This window comes from Microtus oregoni, unplaced genomic scaffold (genome assembly GCF_018167655.1).
Source record: "Microtus oregoni isolate MIOR12 unplaced genomic scaffold, Mior012 000018F_ref0000195, whole genome shotgun sequence".
Lineage (NCBI taxonomy): Eukaryota > Metazoa > Chordata > Mammalia > Rodentia > Cricetidae > Microtus > Microtus oregoni.
The window spans coordinates 7,735,726-7,742,235 of NW_024543077.1; the positions used below are offsets into that span (position 1 = coordinate 7,735,726).

A 6,510-nucleotide genomic window follows, 5' to 3' on the forward strand; every position below is an offset into this window, starting at 1 on the left:
CCTGTCCTGGAACTAGCTCTTGTAGACCAGGCTGGCCTCGAACTCACAGAGATCCGCCTGCCTCTGCCTCCCGAGTGCTGGGATTAAAGGTGTGCGCCACCACCGCCTGGCTCACCTAAGCTTTTGTTAGGGCCATTTGCTACAAATAAATAAATAGATAGATAAATAAATAAATAAATAAAAGTTGATAGAACATGCATTGAAAGTGTGACTGTAATACATTTCCTAAGGACAGAAGAGAATGCAGACATTTGATAGAGGTAGCATCACTACTTTATTTAATTTCATAATATGTGGGAAATTCTCCATTGAGAACAAAGTACTAAAAATAAATGTATTGCTTTTAACATTGGATTTGAATGCCTTATTACTGAGGATTGTTATTTGTTTTTAAGTCATGTAGGTCTGGGTACAGAATGGGACTTATGGGAATGTGTGTAATATCATGTGATGTGTATATGTAATCTCCTGAAAACATTTCAGTCTTATGGACACATATGTCCATGGGTTGTCAGGAAGATGACTTTTCATTTACCTATATAATTTTGATGTATAGAATACATGCGTCTTAACTAAATCTGTATTTTCCTCAAGGACTGTAGACATTTAAAAACCTGCTTGGCTCCATTTTGCTCAGACTACACACAATTAGTTCACTTTCACCTCAAAGCAAGTTCAAACTGGACCAAAGGCTTTTTGGAAATGGATCATAAGCTTAAAACTTCACAGCTGTGCACAGGGTCAGCATTGCAGCTGTCCAACCAGGTTGCTACACAAAGCACCCCAAAAAAAGCAGGCCAATTCTTTGCTTGCCAGTCTGCTAACAATAGACCTACGCCTCAGAGTTTGTCACTGAGCATTGTACCCATGTTTGGTCATGGTCTTACCCCTGTAACCTTGGAACCTTGTGTTGCCCTGGCAGTGGTTCAATTCCCCATCACTTGCCCTAGGAATGTGCTTTTGATTACTGAGAGGTAATTCCTGAGACTTTTTTTTTTTTTTTTTTGCTTCTAGGCTGCTGTGAAAAGAAGACTTTTTAGCCTAGAAAAAAGAAGAAGAGAAGAATCTAGGAAAAATTAGAATTGGGACAAGAAAATCAGACACAAAACAATAAAGAGGCTGATTCTGAAAAGCACAGAGTAAGAGAGGTCATGTGTTCGCCTCAGATACCCTAAGAAAAAAGTCCCCCTCACTTGTTATAGCAACCAATCTGTACCCTAAAGAGGGTCTTGGGACTGTACCCCAAAGTTTGTCATTATAAATCCCCAAAATTAAAGAAATACTTAAATTTAAATTAATCTAAAATTTAAAATTTTACCCTTCAAGGAAGCTACCACCAAAATTAAAAGATAACCAAGAGATGTCGGTATTTCAATGTAAGAATCGTTTCATATGGAAAATATCTGAGGAACTCTTCAGTGCCAGAATCAAAAGACAGAGAAGAACTCAAGTGGTAGCTCAGTGGCCCAGGTCCCTTCCTTAGGAAGATGTCTCCCATTTTAAATCATAGTAAACACTTCAGTAGACGTTTATCCAAAGAAGCTGAACAACTGGCCAAAACCACAAGGGAACCCATTTAAGTGAGGGACTACACCAAGAACCCACACTGTAATGTCTGTAATATGCACAATCACAGCAATTATTTATATGGAAAATAAGTGGTGCCAACATTGGAAAATAGTTTGGCAACTATTCATCAACTTAAAAAGAGCACTGCCATTTAACCCAGAACCTCGACTGATAAAAATGCTTACAAAACATTCAAAATATACACACCTAGACAACATTTATATCAATATTACGGTAGCATAACTTGTAGTAACCTAAATATAGATATAAGCAAATACTATGAAATGGTGGATTGTGAAGAAATTTGGCCTACAATAAAATATAATATTATGTCATTAGATAGGGCTGTTACATACCGTGTTATAGAGTGAATTGAAAATTAGCTAAATAAAGAGGCCAGGACCAATATGTCTTAGACCATGTGATCACATTTGTGTGAAGTGCCCAAACCTGTCAAGATAGTAGTTCTAGAGTCTAGATGAGAATGTCAGAGGCTGCTCATAGTATGGAATTTTTACTGGTCAAAACAACGTTGCCCTAGAACTAGATAACTGTGGTCACATAACTTTGTGAACATAACAGAAAACACTGAGTCACACACTCCCAAAGATTTATTTCCAGATATATGAATTTCTCATTAGTGAATAATCACATTCCTGCTTGTTTCAGCCTGAAGAAGTACTTGGTGGATAAATAAAAAGGAAGGTTATCAATTTTATCGTGTTATATTATCTGAAAGATAATTTTAAAATAATCACAAGGTCTGATTTATTTGCTGAAAATTTTTCCAAGCCCTCAGCATCCTGCCTCTGATCTCAGGTGACAAATTAGTATACTGATGAAGTTATAACAGGGTTTGGGACAACCTTAAATATATGATGCCATTCATTTATGCTTAAATTGTCTACCTCCCAGCACACAAATAATTTTTATATCATAAACTGCAATTACAGGTCTCACTTGTCTTAATCTTCCCAAATACACACTTAGCAAAATTAGTTAGGGAAATTCCATTTTTTCTGCTTGTTCCTCTTCATTCATGGTAATAAGGATGAAAGGAAAAGGAGTGTAAATGATTCCTGGAGGCTTATACCATAATGCAATTGTTGTAGGCCCTTTCTATTCCTTGTGTGAGCTCTATGTAGGAGTTCAGGTGCATGACCCCTGCTGTTGATAGGTAAAAACAGTATTAAAGAACTCAGTTATATATACCTTTTTCTGAAGCTGGCTCAGAGAATATCATGAAGATACTTTGTACCAGGAAGGACATGGACTCAGTGCTCTCTTCAAACGTTTAAAGTGAAATCCTAAGTCAGATGTGATGGTGTGTGAAGATAGTGCCTTGGTTCAGAGAGCAGAGACTTCATTATATAATTGGTACTTCTATAAATACAGATATGACCAAACTTTTTTTTTTCTCTTTCACCCTCATCTTCCTCCCCCTCCCCCTTCTTCTCCTTCTCTTTGTCATGAAGGAGTACAAGGACAAGATAATCATCTGGAAGCCTCAAACCCTCTGGCACCTTGACCTTAATCTTAGACTTTCCGGTCTCCATGGCAGTAAAAAATGAATGTTTATTGTCGAATCTTCCCAGTGTATTCAACTGTCTTCCTGAACAGACTAGAGCACAAGAGAGGGAAGAGATGGAGGTGATGGTGAAAAATTACAGAGGCGAAATAAAGGGTAATATAATGTTATTTTGTTTTCTTTTAGTGCTAGGTCTTAAATTTCCACAGCATTGTGCTTGCTATCTATGGTTTATTAGGTGCTAATAAATGTGTATACTAAATTTAGTGATTTGTAATAATACTACACCGTTATAGATGCTTTTATAAGAAAGAGAATGGTGTTCTTCATCACAATATGGTTAGTGTAAGCACTATATATATACAAAGTGTATAGCTTTGGGGGTTGCTGGCATTTTGACTACTAACATTCTGAGAACATACACATTTCCAAGAGGAATCCCCTAGTATATTATTTTCCTAATATTTGCTTTTGCTTGTACAGCTTTGTATTGAACTTCTTACTTTAATGTTAGTCGAGTGCAGATGACAGTACTTGCAATTAATAAACACCAAGAATTTCTTAATAAGTGCATATTTCTCATGCCTGTGAGGAAAAATGAGAAAGGGAATGGTAAGTTAAAAGATAAGAAAGGAAAGTAGGAGATGCTGTAGCGTATAGAACATGTTACCAACTCAGGGAATATTATTCAGTATAGGGATTATTATAATATATATTTGTGTTCCATTTTTATGCTATAGTAAAGCAAAATGATAATGAAGAAGGCTTTTTCATAAAGCATTCATTTACTCAGTTTTATGAAAACCACTCTTCTTTTCAATATTGATTTATATGTATTAGTATGTATTCTTCAGACTCTCTGAATAATTTCTATTTTTCATTCACATGCAGAAATGTCAATTTATTTTCTGGAGGTTAAATGTGTATTTTACTGAAGATAGTAACAATAACATGATGTGTACTTCTGTCCAAACCACAAAATCACATGCTAATTTTGTTCACTTTATGTTTCAGTCATCAGTAAATGCAGGGGAAAACAGCATGCAAGAAGCTGACCTTGTTGAATAAACACTATGGAACAATACTTTCTTCCATTAACTCATTTAAAGTTCATACAAGAAGGCAAACAGTCCCAGAGGAAGTAGTACAGGAAGGGAAAGCTGCTGACAGATGGAGAATATGTTTTCTCCAGGGTCAATCTCCCAGATCAGTTATCCAATAGCAAATGATCAACCCTCAGCTCCTATGTATAGTATAAGCTACACTGAAGAGACTCAGTAGGGTGCCCAGGCACGTGCAGGTGTGTATGTGTGTGCATGTGCATATGTGAGAGACAGAGATGAAGACAGAAAGAGACAGACAGACAGACAGATAGACAGACAGAGACAGAAGACAGAATCTTTAAAGATGCCATGAAGCCATGTAAATGCTGCGTCCTCATGTATAAAATACTCAAAAAAGATTACAAAAAAGGAGGTAAAAGTTGATTTAATTTGTCGAGATGGGAGAAAACATGCAAGACATGTAATTCAATATGCATTTTGTCCTAACAGGAGAAGTTATTTACTTGGTTTGCACACTACTGAATAAAGACCGAATACCTGCAACCTTTGCCTCAAACGCACACTTACACCACATGATATGCAACTTACGTTTTCCCCACTGAGATGTCATGGATCACGAAAGCAGCTGCCACCTGCTGCATCTGGCTCCAATGTTGTCTAGTTCCGCCTGGTAGAGCTTCCCAAACTCGGATCTCTATTCCGGAGGGCCAACCCTTCTGTACACTAGTTTCATTCTCCCCAGGTGGTGAATCAGTTTTCCCAAACACTGTCGACTGACTCATCTGTCCTTTCCACTCTTTTTCTTTCCCCTTTTTATCATATGGAGTAGTCTATATCATTCTGACATTTTCAAGAAGTTTGCATTAGTGTGTTCTCTCCTTCCTCCTCTCCCCTCTCTTCCTTATCACCTTAGAAACCTTCCCCTCATCTCCTTTCCACTTGAGTATTCTGTGCCATTTTTTAAAATAATTTCTTTTATTTCTGAGATTATAACATAATTACATCATTTCTCTGTTCTTTTTCCTCTCTCCAAACCCTCCCATATACCTCTCCATGTTCTCTTTCAAATTTGAAGCCATTTTACATTAATTGTTAATATATGTGTACAGTTATATACATGTAAATTCCTTAACATAATGTGATACACCTAGATAATGTTACTTGTAGATATATTCTCAGAATGGTCATTTCAGGTTTATTTACCCACATTCTTCTCTGTAGTAATTTGCACTGCCATCAGGATTGAATAGGTTTTCTCTTTCCCCACAGCCTTGCCAGCATTTGTTGTGAGATTTATTGTGTATAGTCACTCTGGCTTAGGTAACTAGGCATCTGAAAGGAATGTTGATTTTTATTTCCCTAATGGGCAGGGATGTTGAACACTTTGTAATAATCTTGTGTTTCTTTTTTATGGAACTGTGTGCTTCATTAGGCCATTTGTTCATTGACAACTTAATGTTCTTTTGATCTTTAGCTTTTGTACTTATTTGTAATCTTGCACATTATGAATAAAATCTTTCTGAACTTTTATATACATGTTTTTTTTCTTGCATATCACTTTAACTTTCTTTGACAAATCCCTGAGAGTGCAGGTGGTGAAACCCATGACAGCTTCATATGTATGTCTTTAAGAGGCTGCCAAAACCATCTTACAGAATAACCCCTGAGCTCTCTTCCAGCTCCTCTGCACATCTATCAGCATATGGTACCACTATTTTAGTTATTTTTTCACTCCAACACAAGGATGGAGTCATTTCATGCTGACATTTTGATTTTAATTGCATTCTGTAATGACTAATGATGGAAACTGATGTTTGTGTTTGCTGTTCTGGGAAAGAGCTGCCTTTTGTCATCTTTCAACATGAAAATAAACATAAAAGACTAAATAATATTTCCATTTCTTGAATATCCAGAGGAGAGATGATGGCAGGACCCTCCAGGAAAGTGTGTGACCTCTGTCATTGTCCTTGGTGCTCACCTCTTTAATTCAGGAAGCAGAGAGCAGGCACTGCCAGGCCTGAGTCACGCTGTTTGATCAGGACAGCTGTCCTGATACTTGTGATTACTGTTGGATTCTTTTTATTTCAAAACTTGGCCAGTATGCTTTTGTGTTGCTCATTTATTTTGCCCTGAGAGAAGCCACATTCTCTTCATCATTTCTCTACGTTAACAAGGTCAGCACTCCCTGGTCAGACCATCTTGGTGTCTTTCCCCTCTAAGAATTACAGTCTCCCTAAATTCTGCCACTGCTTATTGCTTCAACTCTACTCTTTTGCGGCTTTTCACATGAATACTGTTGCCAGGTGTCTTAGGGCTTCTATTAGTGTGAAGAGACACCATGACCACGGC

General features: G+C 37.2%; 1 long non-coding RNA gene across 1 annotated transcript; it reads left to right on the plus strand.

Moving 5' to 3' along the window:
* The first annotated feature begins 1,038 nt into the window (after positions 1-1,038).
* On the plus strand, positions 1,039-5,494 carry LOC121458761. The gene is made up of 3 exons (XR_005975879.1): positions 1,039-1,139; positions 3,045-3,253; positions 4,651-5,494. It is a non-coding gene; the product is annotated as an uncharacterized LOC121458761 (long non-coding RNA).
* The last annotated feature ends 1,016 nt before the right edge of the window (positions 5,495-6,510 follow it).